The sequence below is a fragment of the Vanessa cardui genome, chromosome 6 (assembly GCF_905220365.1).
Source record: "Vanessa cardui chromosome 6, ilVanCard2.1, whole genome shotgun sequence".
Lineage (NCBI taxonomy): Eukaryota > Metazoa > Arthropoda > Insecta > Lepidoptera > Nymphalidae > Vanessa > Vanessa cardui.
Genome location: NC_061128.1, coordinates 12058131 through 12078478, shown reverse-complemented (window position 1 = coordinate 12078478; position 20348 = coordinate 12058131). Strand labels below are relative to the sequence as shown.

The 20348-nt window shown below is 31.2% G+C and overlaps 1 non-coding gene across 1 annotated transcript; it reads right to left on the bottom strand.

The window, feature by feature from the left end:
- Window positions 1-249: 249 nt before the first annotated feature.
- On the bottom strand, window positions 250-368 carry LOC124530769. The gene has a single exon (XR_006966481.1). It is a non-coding gene; the product is annotated as a 5S ribosomal RNA (ribosomal RNA).
- Between the last annotated feature and the right edge of the window lie 19980 nt (window positions 369-20348).

The window sequence follows — 20348 nt, the reverse complement described above, 5'->3', positions numbered from 1 at the left end:
CTGATTTTAGAACATCATTCGTATGGCTTTAAAAAATAATACAAGATGTTTTCCGCGCAATTATTATTAAAAAAAAAAAGAAAGTCGCGCGTGGAACGCATAAAACTATAATAGTTAAAAAAAATGAAAATATTCTTTGTACTGGTGTACTTATTAAAGGTAAATATCTAATGTTGATGATCAGAATTTTATGATTGGCTACATAAATACATTAATTAAAATATTAAATTGACTAATTTATAGCAAAAAAGCCAACGACACGCGGTGTTCCCAGGCGGTCACCCATCCAAGTACTGAACGCGCCCGACGTTGCTTAACTTCGGTGATCGGACGAGAACCGGTGTATTCAACGTGGTATGGACGTTGGCGATCATTTTGGTTAAATAGAAGATTATTTTGTTAACATCCTCATCATTTTGCATTTAATATAAATCAATATAGTCCTTTACAGAATGTAATATTTAAAATGCAGGGACATAACGGTTTTGTATTGTCTAATGGCAAAATATCTGTAAACATTGTAAGACAATCTATTTAGTATCAGTATCGCACCTGAAACCGGTGAGGATCGCGAGTTTGAAGATAAAGTACATAGAACCAATTATAGCAATTAATTTAATACATATAACAATCTGTTATAACAACAATTACCTATATATATTATGTCTACAAAAATAGTAGGAATAGAACAAAAAGACGCTATAAAAAAATAATATAGTGACGTTAAAGTAGAATGCTCTCGAATGTTACCATACAAGATTTATTATGAGAATACTTGCCAATACGTACCGAGGTTCGACGCGTCACACCGTTATGGGGTCAAGGAACAAGGTAGATTTAGAACTGTCCATGCCTGAATATTTTACTGACGGTTCTTATTTTCAAAGTACCTAACGTTTCTCACAGCGAATAAAATTTCATGTAGAACTGCCAGCAGCAATAGATAAGTGGCTAGTATAAATCGAAAATTGCGGGCTCATACCACGGAAATCATTAGTGAGTTTACATTTTTTTAATTATTAATTCGTACTAACGACTTTACTTATTTTCGATGGCAGCAGAGTGATAACTACCAACCATTTGATCCAAACACTGGACCAACACAGATACTTTATTGATAGAAAAACACAATAATTTTTATCGATCCATGATTTAAACTTCGAACCTCAAGATAAACGGCCTTATATGCTAGACACGAGACCAATGAGGGATTAAATGCCCGTGTATATATTTTAATTATTATCAATACGATTTATTAAATGGTCCAAAATATGGTGGGCTACAGTATTATTTTACTAGTTACAGCAATATGGAACATTCTCAATGAACAAAATACAAATATTGTTCATGGGGTCTGTTACAAGATGTTCAAGTATATTAACATTTTTTAAATTATCTAAAATAATTTGTTAAAATACACCAACATTCAATCAAATAAAAGTTCTTTAGAATCAGTCAAGTCATTAACTATGATGCAAATTGATAAGATTTAATATTAAACTAACTTCGAACTAAAAACAACAATATATCAAAGTATTTACAATTTTTTATTAAAAATTTATATGTTGAGTCAAAGTTACCGCTAAGTCCACGCAACCGATTTAGCTGAAATTTTGAATACACTTCTATGAAACAAACAGACCATACGACATACAATATACAGAGATATTAATTTGATACGTGTGTATTGTACATCAACAACAACAACAACAACAGCCTGTAAATTCCCACGGCTGGGCTAAAGGCCTCCTCTCCCTTTGAGGAGAAGGTTTGGAACATATTCCACCACGCTGTTCCAATGCGGGTTGGTGGAATACACATGTGGCAGAATTTCTATGAAATTTGTCACATGCAGGTTTCCTCACGATGTTTTCCTTCACAGCCGAGCACGAGATGAATTATAAAGAAGACAAATTAAGCACATGAAACAGCGGTGCTTGCCTGGGTTTGAACCCGCAATCATCGGTTAAGATGCACGCGTTCTAACCACTGGGCCATCTCGACTCTTATTGTATTGTACATATGTATCTTAAAGTATAAATTTAAAGTTTATGAACATATTGTTTATTTTAGATTCGATGACCGGAAAATACTTCTTCCTTTAGCACTGAAGAATTAAATTTTTCTTTTACCAAAACACCAGGGCAAATTGCTTGTTTTGTGTGTGGGCAACACCATCAGAAACAATCTGATATTATTAATATGCTTATGGCAACCCAATAGCTATGTAAAAGGTATTTATAATGTATTTTTTTTATATTAAGTTGCACTGAGTACAAATAAACAAACTTAACTAATAAGAATTTAAATAATTTTCTAGTCGCAATTTTTTTTTGTTAAGTGAATTAAATTTACTTATTAAATATTACTATGTGAAGTAAAAGAAAGAATAAAAAAAAAACAATCGAAAGTTAAAATCAATATTAATATTAAAACGAAATGTAATGTAGGTCAATGCTATACCTATCGATTTCGGATATCGATTATAAATGTTGAATACGATTGTACTACTTAATTTTGCGATACAAATACACGAATCACTTTCCAATGATAATATATAAATGTTCTATATACAGGCAGGCATCTAACTCGTCTTCACAAATGACCATCATTATTTTTTTTTGATTTTTTTTATGGTATAGGTTGGCGGACGAGCATATGGGCCACCTGATGGTAAGTGGTCACCATCACCCATAGACAATGACGCTGTAAGAAATATTAACTATTCCTTACATCGTCAATGTGCCACCAACCTTCGAAACTAAGATGTTATGTCCCTTGAGCCTGTAGTTACACTGGCTTCAAACAGGAACACAACAATACTGAGTACTGTTATTTGGCGGTAGAATAACTCCCACAAATCCCTACCACCAAGTAAAATTATCACATTTATAAAAAAATGCAGTTTATTACTGATGTCAAACGCTTCCACAACAAATAAATTGAAATAAATGAAGAGCCTCAGACTGATTTCGATCATGTCAAGAGAGACTAGGCAAAACCAATATATTGCAAATCTGCCTGCGCAGAGATGCACACGTTCGTCCCGCATATTTTTATAAAGTAAAAGAAAGTAAAGTAACAGCCTGTAAATTTCCCACAGCTGGGATAAGGACTCCTCTTCCATTAAGAAGAGAGTTTTGGAAGATATTCCACCACGCTGTTCCAATGCGGGTTGGTGGAATGCACATGTAGCAGAATTTCGATGAAATTAGACACATGCAGGTTTCCTCACGATGTTTTCCTTCACCGCCGAGCACAAGATGAATTATAAACGCAAATTAAGCACATATATATAGTGGTGCTTGCCTGGGTTTGAACCCACAATCATCGGTTAAGATGCACGCGTTCTAACAACTAGGCCTTCTCAGGTCCATATTTATATTTATATGCCGATGCTTTTTTATATGGAAGATTCAAAACGATGCATATAACCAACAGTTTTAAGAGACACGGGAGAATATACATTATCAACTTTAACTTTCGAGGTTGCACTCTCAAATTAAACTTTTTTACGACCCAACTGGGGCTGTTTTGAGGTGGATAAATGGACCTGGTGATAATCTGATCTAGGGTCAAACAGTCATAAGTCATCCGGCTCGAAGGACCACTTTTTGGGACGTAATAAAAGTCCATAGTCTGGTTAATATGTTTTAATTTATGAGCAAGACCACGTATTACTATTTACAAATTTATATGTTGAAAATGTAGGAGAAGAGAGCGAGTGGGGCCTGTCGAGGCCTTATATACCCGGGCCCCATCACTACAAACACGACGTCACACTCGCCCATTGGCTGCCGAGTGCAAGTCTGCGAACGATGCGTTAGTCGCAACACACTGAAAATAAAAATAATTGAACAAATAAGAAACTTATTAAAAATTCAAGGAACAGAAATAATGTTATTATAATTAATCCACTGAGACAAAAATAGACATAATTTCGAACTCAAGAGCGTTAAAACTCTATAGGCCAAGGTTACGAAAGATAAACGAATTCAAAATATATAAACATTATTGTTTTAAGATCAATTAATTTATTAATTCATGGCCTTTTACTGGCAATATTAACTACAAATATTTATTTGCCAAGTTTACTAATTTTCAGTTAGATTGCATATAGTTATAGGATCAGTAGGTTTCAATAACAAAATACATTTCAAATAAAAAAAGCTATTGCCAAGGTAATATTAATCACGACGATTTTTTTTTTTAAATTGTGACGAATTCGTACGCAGAAGATTCTAGAAGGAATCAGATATGTTCAAAAATAACTAATATCAACAGCGATTCGTTTTAAATTGTTATTTTCAACCGACTTCCAAAAGGAGGAGGTTATCAATTCGTCTGTATTTTTTTTTTTTTTTTTTATGTTTGTTACCTCATAACTTTTCACTGGGTGGACCGATTTTGATAATTTTTTTTTTGTTTGAAAGGTAGTGCTTCCCGTGGGGTCCCATTTTTTTTATTTTTTTTCCGACGATGGTATCCATGTGAAAACGACATAAGTCTTAAATTTGCATTATGTATATGCGCGACAAATAGGTGAATAACTGAAAACGTCACAATTATTGTTATATTTGGAGTCGGTGTCAGCCAATAAAACCCAGTACAGTATATCTATCAAAAAAACAATACGAGAATACTTTAACAAATATGTTTTTTACAAATTACCTTTTACACAATAATATACTGGATTAATCAAGGGGCTCGTATCGCTTCTTTCTTTTGATTGTTGGGGCAAGGGCACCGTGGCTGACACCGGCTCCAAATATACCAATAACTATAACTACATGATATAATCGTTAATCGACTTTTAAGTAGTCACATATTTTTCATTTCATTTAACTTAGGAAGACTCTAAAAAATATGTTGAATACGCAATTATTTTTATTACTTTTTCGTGCATATTCATTTGTTTTAAAATAGTGTTTTGTTTGAAGTCGGTTTTTCTTTTTGCTAAAATTTTATTTATGACACAAATAACAATATATAAAAAACCATAATTTATATCTAGACAAAGTTGCTTTTGATGTCGAAGTAAATTGAAATACGAATTATAAAAACAATATAGAAGTTGTCCTTGACTATAATCGCCAAAAAATTACCAATGGTTCGAAAATAAATACCTTGGTCATGAAAAGTAACGCAGAAAAAAAAACATACTCTTCTCCCTCACTCTCTCACTTTCTCTTTTCCACTTATTGATGGATTAACATGTGTCAAAATTTCATCATCAAATTGAAAAATTAATATTACAAACACAAATTAAAAATTAAAGCTCAACAATGATTGCCCTTCTTGTCTTATAAAGATTCAGTGTATAATAAAAGTGTATTAATTAATTAATAAAATACCGTTAGCACAGTAATATTCCGTATGTTACATTGTTTAGTTATTTCAGCTTACGTACCTACTTCTCTTAGGTTAACAATAGCAAGCTTGGAAGAAGATTGCGTCAGAATCCAATACGATAGACGATAGGTCACTCGCAGTATACATTAACATGTCACCGTTATCTTATAATTATTGGATTTGATAAAGGTGCTTCGTTTACTGAAGATTGTCAATTTTACGATGATAACTGACCAACCAGACGATAAATTGTTCCATTTTTTTTTATTTACACAGCAATGGTTTGATTTCATATACGAACTATTTTCTTAAATTTTTAATTATAAATGTGACAAAATATATAATCTATACTAATATTATAAGTAAAAAACGAATGAACGAAAGCTAAATTATTTCTGTATGATGATGTAAATTATAGTTATATTAAATCATTTTCTTTATTACGAATTCACACTGGTGTGAAGATAAGTATAATTATACAGTATAATTTACGGATAATCCATAATAGTTTACACGATGTATGTACACAATTATTACTTGATTTGTTAATTTTATCATTTAATTACATTTAGTAAGTAGTAAGTATTTAATTCAATTCTTCGAAAGTACTCAGATCCTACTAGAAAAAAAAACATTTTGATTTTATTGAGTCAATAATAACCAAAGAAAGATATCTGGGGCAAGTATAACTGTATTTTCATGTGCTTAATTTATTTTTATACTCGCCTTTAAGTATATTTACACAATGTGTTTATAAAATATAGTCTATTTTACCTAGGTGTTATTCTGATGTATAAGCTATATTATTGTAAAGTATTATTAAAATCAATTCAGTCGATTTTGCATAAGAAAGTTACAAACAGGTGGTACTAATCTTATTAATATTAGTTAAGATTTCCTACTAAATAGTAAAGAATAATATCGTGAATTAAGTGCATTTGAGAGATAATATTTGCCATATTAGTTTCCACCGACCACTAAAGTAGCAAGATGGACGCTCCAAGCCGTTTTCTGAAGAGACCAACCGAATGGTGCGATATAAAATATAATAAGTCATATCCAATGATGTTTAAGTAAACAGATATGTTATTAACGGGCAAAAAGTGAAGACTAGAAAACGTCCTAATTGAGACGTTTGCCTTTAGTCGTTTTACGTAGTAATACGTTATAATACATCATAATTACGTAGTAATAGGTTTTGCTTTATTAAAACATCTAGTTATCCCTTTTACTTATTGTTTTTATCAAGCTATCATTTTTACTTGTAACGAAATGTAAAATAAACGGTCCCCGGCACACTTTTTTCTGTTGTTTAGTATGGATATAACATATCTGTTTATTAGAATATCATTGGTCATATCTCATATTAATTATAAATAATCTGTAACTGTTTACTAGAAATAAAGTAATAAATTATTAATTTCATTTAATAAATACATTCCATCGCACCATTATACATTCAACAGAACTCCTTTAACAGATCATGTATTACATAACACAACATTATTAATAGAACTAGTTAAACGAGATACCTGATGTATTTTAATGACTTTTTATTTTGTAGTCATAATATCTGCATGTCGCGGGAGCCGTTTGAATTTTAAACTAAGGGAATAGGTTAGTGCCCTAGTTACAAAGGTCGCTAGCTACCAATGTAGGTAGGTAACTAGGTACAGTCACGAGAGACCTTTGACGTCGACTGCACGTTAAAGAAGCGACTTTGTTGGCACTATCAATATTAAATAATAATTCTATCAATATTTGCATCATCACTTAGAACTTGCTCAATTATAAATTAGCGCTAATATTTATGTATGTATATTCTGAAGCATTCTAATTTGAATAAAGAAGTACTCTTAACTATATATTTTTTTTTAATTTTTAATAGATTTGCTTTTGTTACAAACGTCACTTGGCTGAACGATCGTGTTACCTTTGCCCGAACAACAGTAGACCCACAGATTAAAAACAATTTTTCGTATTCATATAAATACTAAACATTGTAGGTATCTGAGTATTTTACATTCAGCTGTAGAAGGCTTTAGTCCATATTCTAACGAGCTGATCTTGAAAGCGCTACCATAAGACCGGCTTCTATATCGGCTTTCATGCATTATTATGACTTTTTATACATGAAAGCGAAATATCATCACTGAATCATTACGGAATCGCAGAAACTATAACATTTACAAACTTGAAATTTGGCATGTAGGTTCTTTATAGAGTATCCGCTAAGAATGGATTTTACGGATAAAACAGAATTTGGAAGTTTGTATGAAAGCCCAATGTTACTGACGTTAAAGGAATCCTGGCGAAAGCTTTTTAAATGGCATTTAAATATAAGAATTATTGAAAGCAACTCCTTACTAAGGAGAGATATTTCGTTATAGCAATAAGTATTTTAGCGTTCGGACAGAAATATACATAATAACATTATATGTATACAGATTTATTTGTTTGTAAAAGATAAAATCTGAATCTATTGAACCGATTGTATCCATCGAATCTCAATAGAGAAATATCCATCAATCAAATTTTATTGTATTTCAGTAGCAATAAGACTGTTACACACTGAAATATCTGCGGAAATACACCGTTAATTCGATTAGTGCTTGATATATTTCGCGATGGAAACGTGCCCTATTATTCTAATTAACTAGAACACTTTAACTTAGTTTATTGAGATACATAAAGGATATAACTTCACGCTATGACCCAGAGGAGTGTAATAACCATAAACGTCATCCAATATGGCAAATTGTATTAAATTGGAATATATTATGCAATTATAACATGCAATAGCAAAAGTGGCCCAGTTGTTTGAACACGTGAATCTTTAAAGACGGCTGAATTATCATATGCTTAATTCCTACTTAAAATTAACCAATGTCAGGCGTCGTGGAATAAGCTAGCTTTAGTCTAGAATAAGCTGTCTATAGCCCAGTAGTGAGATATTTACATACAAGCTGTTTATTTAATTTCGTACTGCAGTTTCCAATTAATATTTAAAATGCAATTAAATTAATAATATAATTGCCTTGGTGGCCGCCCACTCATCTTAAATTCTAGCGTTAAACAATATAACACTAAGTACTGTACTAATCGACTTTAAAATTTAAGGTTTTAAGGTTGTGTTTGGGTTAGAAGGATGATTGTGTTAGTCTGTGGAAACAAAATATATTTTATCTGTGCTTTAAGTACAAATGGCGTCCTTTACTTATGTGTGTGTTCCGGTTTTAAATATACATCGTTCATTACGAAAAGCCAACGTGTTTTATTAGATTGAGCCAAAATAACTGCTTATAGTTAACAAGAGACAACATCTTTGTTCCCAAGTTTGGTAGCGCTTAAGGTACGATTAATATTTCTTACGGCTCCAATATGTACCACTTATTAGATGACCAACTTACTTGTCAGCTTCATCAAAAAGCTACACATATCAAAACCTAAAACATGTATGGACGAATGTATCTTAAAATAAACATCGAACAGGAAATCTCAATTTATAATTCCTGTTATTTAAACAAGCAGAGAACAGACATTTAATCCACAAGAATGGTTCACATATGTAACACATTTTAATAAGTAAATACCAAGTTGAAGTATAAAAAAAAACCTTGCAGAACTGGAACAAAGCGGTCTTAATTACGTTACGCGCCCAACCCCGCTATTTACATTAATTAACAGGTGTTCCTTTTGGCAAATGCTCTGCAAATTCTCGAATAAAATTTTGAAATTTAAATACTATTTTTATAACAATCAACTGACAAATTAATAAAATTATTTCACTTTTAGGAATCTACTGCCTACTATTTATTTGTTGATTATTCATAACTCGACGATTAAAAAATAAACAAAGTTAAATTTTTTTTATATGTCTACTACATCGTGTGTACGTGTGTTTGTGTGTACTTATTTGTTTGGATTTGGACGTTTGTGTTTGTGTGTCATTACAATTAGAACTCACTGAATTCTAGGACAATATCGTTCAAATCACGAATTGAATATTATCACTTTTTCGGAAGAGGTTCGAAGCCATGCGCCTACTTTATATTACTTAGGATACTACCATTTTACTGGTAAAGGACGATAGAAAAAAATTTGGAGTACTTTTGAGGTGGAGCCGTGTTTCGACCAATGTACCTTTTTAAAGGTAACATACCAAGAAGACTATGATTCCGAATATGTAATAATAATATAATTATTTATTTATTTAAGCATCCTATTGAAGAGAAACAAGATGTGAACGATAATATCTGCGATAGTATAAAACTGTGAATGTTTTAACTTGTCTATTTATATGTATGTAAAAAGGGATAACTGTTATAACTAACACTAATGATAGAGTTGTCATATCATTGGCAACTACGCAAGATATATTAGAGAGCACAAGATATTTATTCATAAGCAACAGCAATCCAACATAACTAAACACCGTTATAGTATAAGACATTCGTCATTGTTCTTTTTATCCTCATGAAGTTTTCCTTTGCCGACTAACACGAGATGAATTAAAAAATTAAGCACAAAACAATAGTGCTTGCCTTTATTCACGTGTTCCATCCCAATCATAATATTAGCAAAATACCTAACTGGCGCCAGTAGTCTCACAACGAGTTCCTGTCGTGAAATCAATACGCCTATTTTCGAAGCAATAAGTGCAAAATAGTGTTATTTTAAGTTGAACGATAAATATTAATTAGGTAACATAGCAGTTTATGCTTTGAGTCTACGTATTATGTTTGTTTTGAAAGCCGTCAACTACATAAAATAAAAGTAGAAAAATTTTGCCAAAAAAAAAGTTAATACTCTCAAAATTTTAATACCTGATATTACCTTAATTTCTAAATTATACAATTGAAATACTTAAGACTAGAACTACTAAATCAACATTATTGTATAAAAACGTTTAATTTCAGTCTTCCAATTCATAAAAAAGTGGTTTTGAATGATTTTTTTACAGTGTCTTTATGTCATATTGTTATCAAAAACGAAATCTTGTACATTACTAGCAATATGAATATAACTGGTTGCAGTTTATGTATGTTAAATATTATAATTTACCAAATGACTTTAACACTTACAATTAAACATATCATATTTTGCCTTTGCCTTTTGAGACACAGGAAACAAACGTCATGCCAATTAAATATTACAGTTTTTTTTTTATTTAAATTCATCATTCGATTTTGACTTGGTTATAACTAGAGATCTGAGATCTGAGAAATGTTTGACGTGATTAGGACAGCTATTACCGGCGCTGCTTCACAGCCATTGTATTGCCACTAATATGATACTCCTTACGTCCTCCATAACAAAGAAACGGAATGATTACGTTAAATATAAATAAGCAGGACAATTTGTTTACATTTTGTGTCGGCTAGAAGCGAATACGTGTCTCGTTTGACAATAAGACGATCATTGTTCTGTTAGTTCGGAGAAAAGAGTGCATCAGAATATTGATTCGAAACAGGACATAAATTACCAACACCACACATTATAATGATTTTTTTTAAACTTTATGAATCATACTGTTTTGTAAAATTGAACGCTTCCTTAAAATTTTAAATTTTATTAATGAACTGTCAATAATAGTCAAAAACTATTGATTCAAAAAAAAAAAAAAGCTTTACGTCTGCATCTAAAATAGTATCAATTATTATTTGAAAAACGCTATAGAAAAAGATTGTAGTTTGTATGTATACTGGCTGGCATACTAATATTTTTCTTAATCATCATATAAATTGTTCGAAGTTAATCACGTAATCTAAGTTTGTGATTGCTCTACCTCATATCGTATTTAATATAAACAGCTAACATAAATAAGATTAGGTCGTGAACGAGTTCACGGCTTCTCGAGAACAGGTGCACGACACAGGGCTGGCAACACCAACGAACTAATATAGAGAATTGACTTGTGTTGATTAAGAACAAAATAGTACAAATATTAGAGATAAATATGTATCTGGACTATTGTTTATAAAAAACGTCGTATGTATATAAGTATTCGATACTTAAAAATGGTGCTTATGACTGTATAGTTTCTTATATGTTAACCTGTGATTTTTTTTTTCATTTTAAATAATACATACTAATAACGCCACAACTTTCAAAGAATTTAAATCAAATCTTAGTAACAACACAACAAAAATTAGAAATATCTATTCTTGCATTAAGTAGTTTTCTCGAAGTAAGCTTCACGTTTTTACTGTTAAGCTGGTGCCTGACCTGTGTCATTTGTTAACATTAACATGTTACAATGTTAGCATTTAGAATTAGAACAGTGAGCTTTGCATACTCCTCTACCTCTCATATCTCGTTGTCAGTTGTAACACGAATCCCTGCATGTTAACACATGTATTCGTTACGAAATTCAATTCAGTATTAGGAAGAGGAGTTGCGAGCACGGAGAATGCAAATGCAGCGCTGCAATATACTAAGCGGTGTGAGTACTGTACTCGTAAAGTGCACATACGCACACACACCGTTACATACCACGCTTGTTGCTAATTACGAATAGTATATATATCTATATGACAATGGTAGGGGTGAAAGTGGCAATAGTAGTGGTGACCGGTGTTTACGTAGCAAACGTACAAGAAAGGAGGTAGTTCGATACGGACACCTCTAACATTATCAGCATCTACCCGCACACTTCAGTCTCGTGAACAAGACATTCGTAGACAATGTCGAAATATCGAGCTCCACCGAACAAAAATAAAAAACATGGTAAATATCCCGAAATTAATAACTTTAATAATAAAAATAACCATGTTAATTTAAAATCCTATATAGTATATATATCACCGTAAGATTACAAAATTCGTTAGATTACAATCTGTCCAGTCAGATTGTAAACTGTCGAAATATTGTTAACCGAACCATGAAGGAAGAGCTTCAGAGACAGATTGTAATCTTACAGTTTAACTTCGATAGATTACATTAACAATATAGCAAAAAATAATGCGTTAAATTGCAATCGTAATTCACGGTTTCTTCGATATTTCGACATTTGTAATCTAACGAATTTTGTAATTTTACGGTGTCATATACATAAAAATCTAAATAACTGTCACTATTACTTCCTAGCCTTTTTTACTTTATACAACTATAATTACCACAGAGATAAACATTAAACTTAGTATCAAAGACAATGAGATTTAGACATAGACAAACTTATTAATATGATAATCTGATATTTTATTATTATTTTTATAGCAACACACAACCCTATACGAATACGGAAGGTGAAAGGAGATCACCACCCCGCCATCTACAGCATACTAAGTATTGGAAATACTAGAACATTAATTAAATTTACGTGAGATAAAAACTCATTCATTATGCCTTATACGAAATTTCTTGATACAAATATTTGATTCACAATGAATTGGTATGAATCCAAAAAGTGTCTGAACCGGCGTAACGATTTGGATAATATTTGCTGTGGAGTTTGTGTCCCTTGAAATAAGCAACCCTTCCTATTCCGCTCGATAAGGTACACACATACTTAGCTAGTATTTGATGAAGTCCACATAATACGTGTCATACATAGTACCTACTTATATAAATGTACTTAAACTATAAATTAAATTTACACCTACGACTTCTGTATGATATTGAATTGGAATTACTGCTATTTTTAATATTATGATTTTAAAAAAAAACTTATAATTACTGTAATCGTCATTCAACAAAAATAACAACTTAGGTACTAAATTTTTTTTTTACAAGAAACGATTAAAAAGTAAGTTTTATTCTTTCTAAAAATTATCTGTCATTCCAACCTATTGTTACTGGCGATATATTTTATTTTTTTTCTTTTAACCTGACAATGAGCCAACGCATGAGGAATCAGGAAAATATATTTAATACATTAAAAAAGGAATGGATTCGTTAGTATTTTGGATATTTTCGCACAATTTCAAGGAAAACAATCAGACGTCATAGCGAATAGTCTACGGTTCAAGGAAGTATGGTTTGCCAAATTTATTTTTACAACTGACCCGTTATCGGTTCCTCGTTGCGAAACATTTTACTGTGCCAATGAACAGAGCTTTTTCGTGTAAAAAAATCTACATTAAAAAACTCTTAGTCATATTAAAAATAGTGTTGCCAGCATTAAATATTTAATAGCTACTTAATCGCTAAAATTGATTTTGTTTTCTTTAAGGACCATCCTCTCGTGTGGTCATGATACCTTCGTCTTCACAAACCATATCCGATAGCTATAGTAATGCACACTCTTTTTATTTCATTTAAAATATTATGTAACAAATTTATAATTGAATTCCCGCCTTATTAAAAATTATAAAGGCGAATGTTAGTATGCACAGATGCATGTTACTCACGCTTGTAATGAAACAAAAAAAAATATTAAATAAATAAAATGTATGTAAAATATAGCTTACACGCCAGAATAACACATAGGCTAAAATTTATAAAGATAATCTGTAAATAATATACGTCATCAAATTCCTAAATTACCGCGAAATCCCGGGTGAAAACTAAATTAAATATTGATTCGTATTAAAAAGTAAACTCGAAAATTAATAGTAATGATTTTATTAGTATAAGAACAAGAATCACAGAGTTAAAGGTAAAATTAAAATCAAGGAATTGTTCTAGCAACAAGCTTTTAGTTTTCACCAATTTCGAGCAGAGTATATATAATAAAAGATTCTATATACAAAATTAAACAAATCAAATGTATTAAAGTAATTTGCAATTCGTGTTCAAATTGCGTTCAAAGTATGTTCGGAAGTGAGGCTATTTTATTATATACGACCAGCTTTAGACGAAAAGTCAATAAAAGCAACGTTCTTTAAAATCTACAGGCACCAACTTTGCTAAAGTCACCAGCGAAAAAAAATGTTTTTTAGAGATACAATGATACTTATAATGTGTCGCGTCGCCCTAGTCAGCATTGAATCTTCAAAAATAGTGTAACAGAACGCCATCTATCGAAACGTTCAGACAACTGCACTAGCGAAAATAAACAAGATACTTTGCCAGACTAATTTACAATATTACAAAATAACGTCTATTAAAATGCAGTAAATTATTATTAATTTGATATTGTAGTCCTTCAGTGTCACGATTAATTTCTTTATTATTCTGCAGTTGTCAATTTGAATTTATTAACTGCATGCCAAGAAAATAGCATTCACTGAGTTGTAGTCAGTTTAATAAAAACTGGTTGAGTTGATATATAACCCATTTAATACTTTTTTTAAATAATAATCAATCCGCTTAACAAAACTCTCATTTGATAACAGCAATGCGCAGAAGCGAAGGATCGATGAGCTGTATCTATGTTCTATAATCCTATAACCACAAAACTGATTAAATAAAATGTCATTTCCTATAATAATTGATGTTTTCAACTGATACAATTATATAAAACTAATAATAGTCTAAGACTTTAAAAGACTGCTCAAAGACTTATCACACAATAAAAATAATACTGCGATATGTCCTATAGTTTATAATATTCAGGAAAGTCTTGTAAAAGGTTTGTAAAATGTGTAATTCATATTCTTATTTAACAGACAATTTAATTTAAACTACTTACGAAAGAATATAGACTATATATATTCTTATAAACATTGTCTTGTCTATCTATTTCAATAAATATATAACTTTATATTTATCAAGGGTGTTTTGTTATAGTATGTTAGATAGTGAAAAAACATTTCAATAGAAAGTTTAGTCTCGTGAACAAGACATTCGTAGATAATGTCGAAATATCGAGCTCCAACGAAAAAAAAAATTAAATAAAATAAAGCAATAACCATGTTAATTTAAAATATTATATTTCAGAAGAAATGTTGTAGATACAGTTCAAACGTTCATAATTATTATCAGCTAAAACTGAAAAGGATAACAATAACAATAATTATCATTGTACATGTATTTCAATAGTTTTAGGACGAAGTAATTTTATAAATGCCTGCGACATATCGAATGACGGAGCGTCAACCGGCCGTGACCGCGTTAGGAGTCGTGAACTCGTCACTCGTCGGCCATCTCCAGTGAACTGCAACGCACTGTTTACGATACTTGTTACATAACATGCTTACTGGTAGGGCTTTTGCAAGGCCTGTGTAGGTACCGACTCATCACATATTCTAAAATCAAAACAGCAATACTTAGTTGGTTTTAGATTTAAAGGGTGAGTGATTTGAAGGGTGAAAAGTTATTTCAGAATAGAGATACGAGGAATATAAATTCTTATCGCTCATGACGATGTAAAGAATGGTAATTATTTCTTAGTGTCTCTCGGTCGGTGGTCATCACTTACCAGGTCAGGTGGCCCAGTTGCCATTCTGTCTGTTTTATTAAAATTGTAATAATACTATAATTATTATATTTCCAATATTCAGTTAAATAAAGACCGTGGTATGAATAATGATTGCTTGCTAATGGCTTTAGATAAAACTAATGTTTTATTGCTAGTTCCAACATTAACGACAATAATGATGCGTTTCTTCCCAAACCTACAACAATTTCTATGTTTTCAACCTTCGCTATTGTCTAAAAATTAACAATTACACAATAGTTTATAAAAATGACAATTTTATACGATTTAACGTAACGTAACGAAGTTCCTAACATAAAACGAAAGTTCCACTAAAATTGTATTCTCTTTTGCTTGAATAGAGGAAAATATCACGAAAACTGCTTATAATTTTAGTATGATTTATAAATCAGTTACCTAACATTGCAGCCAATTACTCAACTTAACATACCAATTTATAGGCGGCAGGTTAAAGGTTCAATAATTTGTCTTAACGAACTTTGAATGTTGTCGGTAATTGATATGTCTATATATCAAACAATTTTAACGAGTGACTTGTCTTATAGTTATATGACGATAATTAATTTGAAATATGAAATACATATATTGAGGAATTTAGATGATATATTTGAAAGAATGAAACAATTTACTGATCAAAGGAAACGATAGAGTTTAAGAATAACAAAAATATATATAAGGTATATATTTATTTCCCGTTACGTTGTAAAAACTGTTGTTGGACTTTCTTATATATTATTTCTTATAGATATGTTAATAGCAATAGCGGTATATGTATATATACGATTATTTAAAACTCCATAAATATTGTATTACACACAAATTATAGTAGGTAACGCAATTCGTTTTCTAATGAAGCAAGAAGCAGTAGCGTTTCTGCAGTGCTAAAGCCATGTTTGCTGCTGAATGCATCCTTGACTTCTTTGTCATTCTCAGAGCAAGGACAGTCTATTTCTACCAAAAGCCACCATGGAGTATTCATTCTAATTTGACTAAATTTGAGCATCTGAGGAACCCATTCTCAAAAATTGGTGTAGCCTATCGGTGCGAAAAAACCTTTTTAGTATGTGTATGTTTCTACCTATGGGTTTATTAAATTCCTGAAATAAAAGACATTATTATTAAATCTAAGCCAGTTTAAATATTTATAGAAGACTAAAGTTTTAATTAAACAACATCTAGATTATTATTTTATTCTATCTATGATTAATATTTTGAATTATAAAAAAAAGTTCCGATAAAAAATTGTAGCTCATATTTTGACAGATATGACGTGTGGTGACTTTATGGGAATCATAACTAGTGGCCCGGTATAGATATCGATTTATAAAATACTCATATAATTTTTTATTTTTTTTGTACCAAGTTAATAAACATATACACATTACTGAAACTATTCTTACTGTACACTTAATCAAATGGTAATATTGTACTTATAAGTTACCTATGTAAAATTTTCTGCATACAATATCCATGCTCATTATAAACATACAAGTACATGCGTATACTTTCGTTACTAAGAGTGTGAACAGACCAATAAATTACAGTTTATCTCGTACATTCAGATGTAAACCAGATCGTTTTAGTATGAAGCATTTTATTATACCGGCCATTAAAGACTCGGAAATGTTAGATTAAAAACGATCGACTTCCTAAGTGCCGCATTGCTAAGATAAAATGTATGTAATAACAAATGTATTTATATACTATTTGATCTATCGAATCAAAATTATTTATATTATAAATGTAAAAGTAACTCTGTTGGTTTGTCGCTCTTCCACTGGCAAACCAATGAACCTAATTTGACGAAATTTGGAATGAAGCAAACTTGAACACCAAGGAAAGATGAAGGCCTTTCTGCCTATCACGTGTCAACTCATCCCTAAAATGCAAGGGAAGCCGCAGGCGACTACTAGTTTATAATTGTTTGGTATAATAAAGCCCTTGATTCAGTAAAAAAGAATCTCGATTACTTCAAACCTTAACACAACAATACTAGGTACTACTGTTTGGCGGTAGAATATCTTATGTAGATCTGATCTGACTAGCACAAAGCCATACCACCACGCGTTTTCCACAAACTTCTAAATCATTTGTTATCACTACATAGTATAAAACAGAGTCGCTTTCTCTGTCCCTTGTATGCTTAAATCTTTAAAACTACTGGATTTTGATGCGGTTTCTTTAATAGATAGAGTGATTCAAGAGGAAGGTTTTTTTTATATAATACATGGACAATATAGAAAAGAAACACTAATAATTTTAGAAGTTTGTAATGTGATGACATAAATAAACAAATTCTGTAATATTTAGTATCAGTGTTGCACCCGTGCGAAGCCGGAGTGGGTCGCTAGTTGTTAATAATTGAAGAAATGTCTTGCATGAGCACAGTCGTTATTTATGTACAAATGTAGTCAAACTCTCAGCAATCAAAAAGTGAAACGTGATCAATTTTATTTTATTTGCAATCATATCGCCTCATTTTTCAAAATTGTCCATCAAACCTCGCAAGTGAAATGGGAAAATTTATGAATTTCATATCTAATTCCTGCTATAGAAAAGTGGTTAGAAATTGCAGATCGCTTTTTAAATCTTAGGATTTACCTCACTGCACATTATGCCAGAAATATCTAGGTCTACTATGAAGGATTGTATTGAATGTTAAAGAATTAGATGAAATCAGTAAGGCTAGAGTACTGAAACAAAGTAGAAAAACAAATTTCTTTTATATTCTTGGTAACAAAGTATATTCTCTATTTGTCCTTTATTTCCCATATTTTGTTACAAGCCAAGCAGTTACTATTATACAGCTTTATGATTTGCATGCTTTTATTATGAAATCACAATAATACTTTACCTTCTTGGAAAACAGTGATTATAATTCGACTTTTTTGGTAGCTTTAGTGACTTTGATTGTGAGTTTATATCTAATCAGTTATAAAAGAAATACCAATTCTTCAATATTTTAAATTTAGATAAAGATCCATGCGTAAGCACAATTAGTCTCTGCGGCAATGAAAATCAATTTATTTAATTCCGTCAAGTGCCATCGAAAATTCATCGTGACCTTCGAAGTGAATACAAACAGCAGCCGATTATCACTTTAGTAATTTGTATTAGTTTGGTGATGGTATTGGTTGCTCCTCGAAAATTGATATATTTCAATTACTTCCGTTAAGATTAATTTTAACTGTAGTCCATTTTTGAAGTAGGTCAACTCACTAAGGTTTTGTGAAATTGTCGCTACTGGGTAAGGCTGAGCATCATCATGCATTAGTTGAAAATATACTCTGTTATCCCATTTTACACAGGCGTACAATACCCTTAATTACAAATAATATTATATAATTATATTAGATATGAGTTATTGTAAGCATTACTTATATAAATACCCTAATTATATACAAATATATTCTGTATATTATATAATAGGTACTGTACAATTCAGAACCGCAATTCAAGTTAAATCGTAAATCCTCTAGAATCTGTCAATAGTGGATGCAATAAGATGAGGTGTTATACTTTCAATAAAGGTCTTTGCACTAATACTCCGAGGTCCCACTACAATTGCCATAATAAAATATGTAGATCATTTTAAATAAGAGACGAATATCATGTCCTACTTTTCTCCTGTTTATTTCAGTGGGTCCCCCATTCAAAGACCTGTTAAAATGTTGAAACGTTCAGTAAATAAAAGTCTTTCGAGTTTAGAATAGAACAAATGCAACCAATGTACTTATTCTTTATTTGATAACATTAATTGAATTAATTGAATTGAATTATTGGCTATTAAAATCTAAAGTGTAATAAATAAACATAGAAGACCTAATGGAAGAAATAGATTTGGAAAAGGAAATTCATAAAAAATACGATCGGGTAGAGAATAAGCTTAAAGAAAATATTAAAACACAAACACACCAGGGTAAAGAAAATTATCTAAGTGAAATAACGTTAAAATTAATCGCAGGCAGGAAAACTTGATATCAGAAAGAAACAAAGAAGAAAACCAGAATGAAATCTCTAAGCTTAGTAAATACATTCGAGAGAATATGAGGAAAGATAGGAAAATCAGAAGAAACAAAACAATAGAGAATCATATAAATAGAACAGGAGGCACAAAAAAAGCTCTCAAGGAACTTCGTGAAATGGGAAAAGAATGGATACCAAAATTAAGCGTTAAAGGATTACCAATCAGTACTCGGACTTTAATTCAAAATACAGCAACGAACTATTATCGCTTATTATATTCAGAGCAGCCACAAGAACAGATGCATGACAGTCGACATAAAAATAAACACACGGTTGAAGACGATGAAGATATACCGGAAATATTAGTGGCGGAAGTGGAAAAAGCTATCAAAAGTCAAAAAATGGAAAAAGCCCCCGGCCCAGATAGGATCACTAACGAAATTATGAGAGGGACAATCACAGAACTAGGTCCAATACTAACCAAGATCTTTAACGAGATTCTATATACCGGCACCATCCCTAGTCAATGGACAGAATCACACATAACACTCATCTACAAAAAAGATCCAAAAGATGATATCGGAAATTATAGACCCATATCTCTTATTTCAAATGTGTACAAGGTTTTTGCCAAAATAATTCTAGACAGGATAACGATCAGACTTGACGAAAATCAGCCTGTAGAACAAGCGGGGTTCAGAAAAAGTTT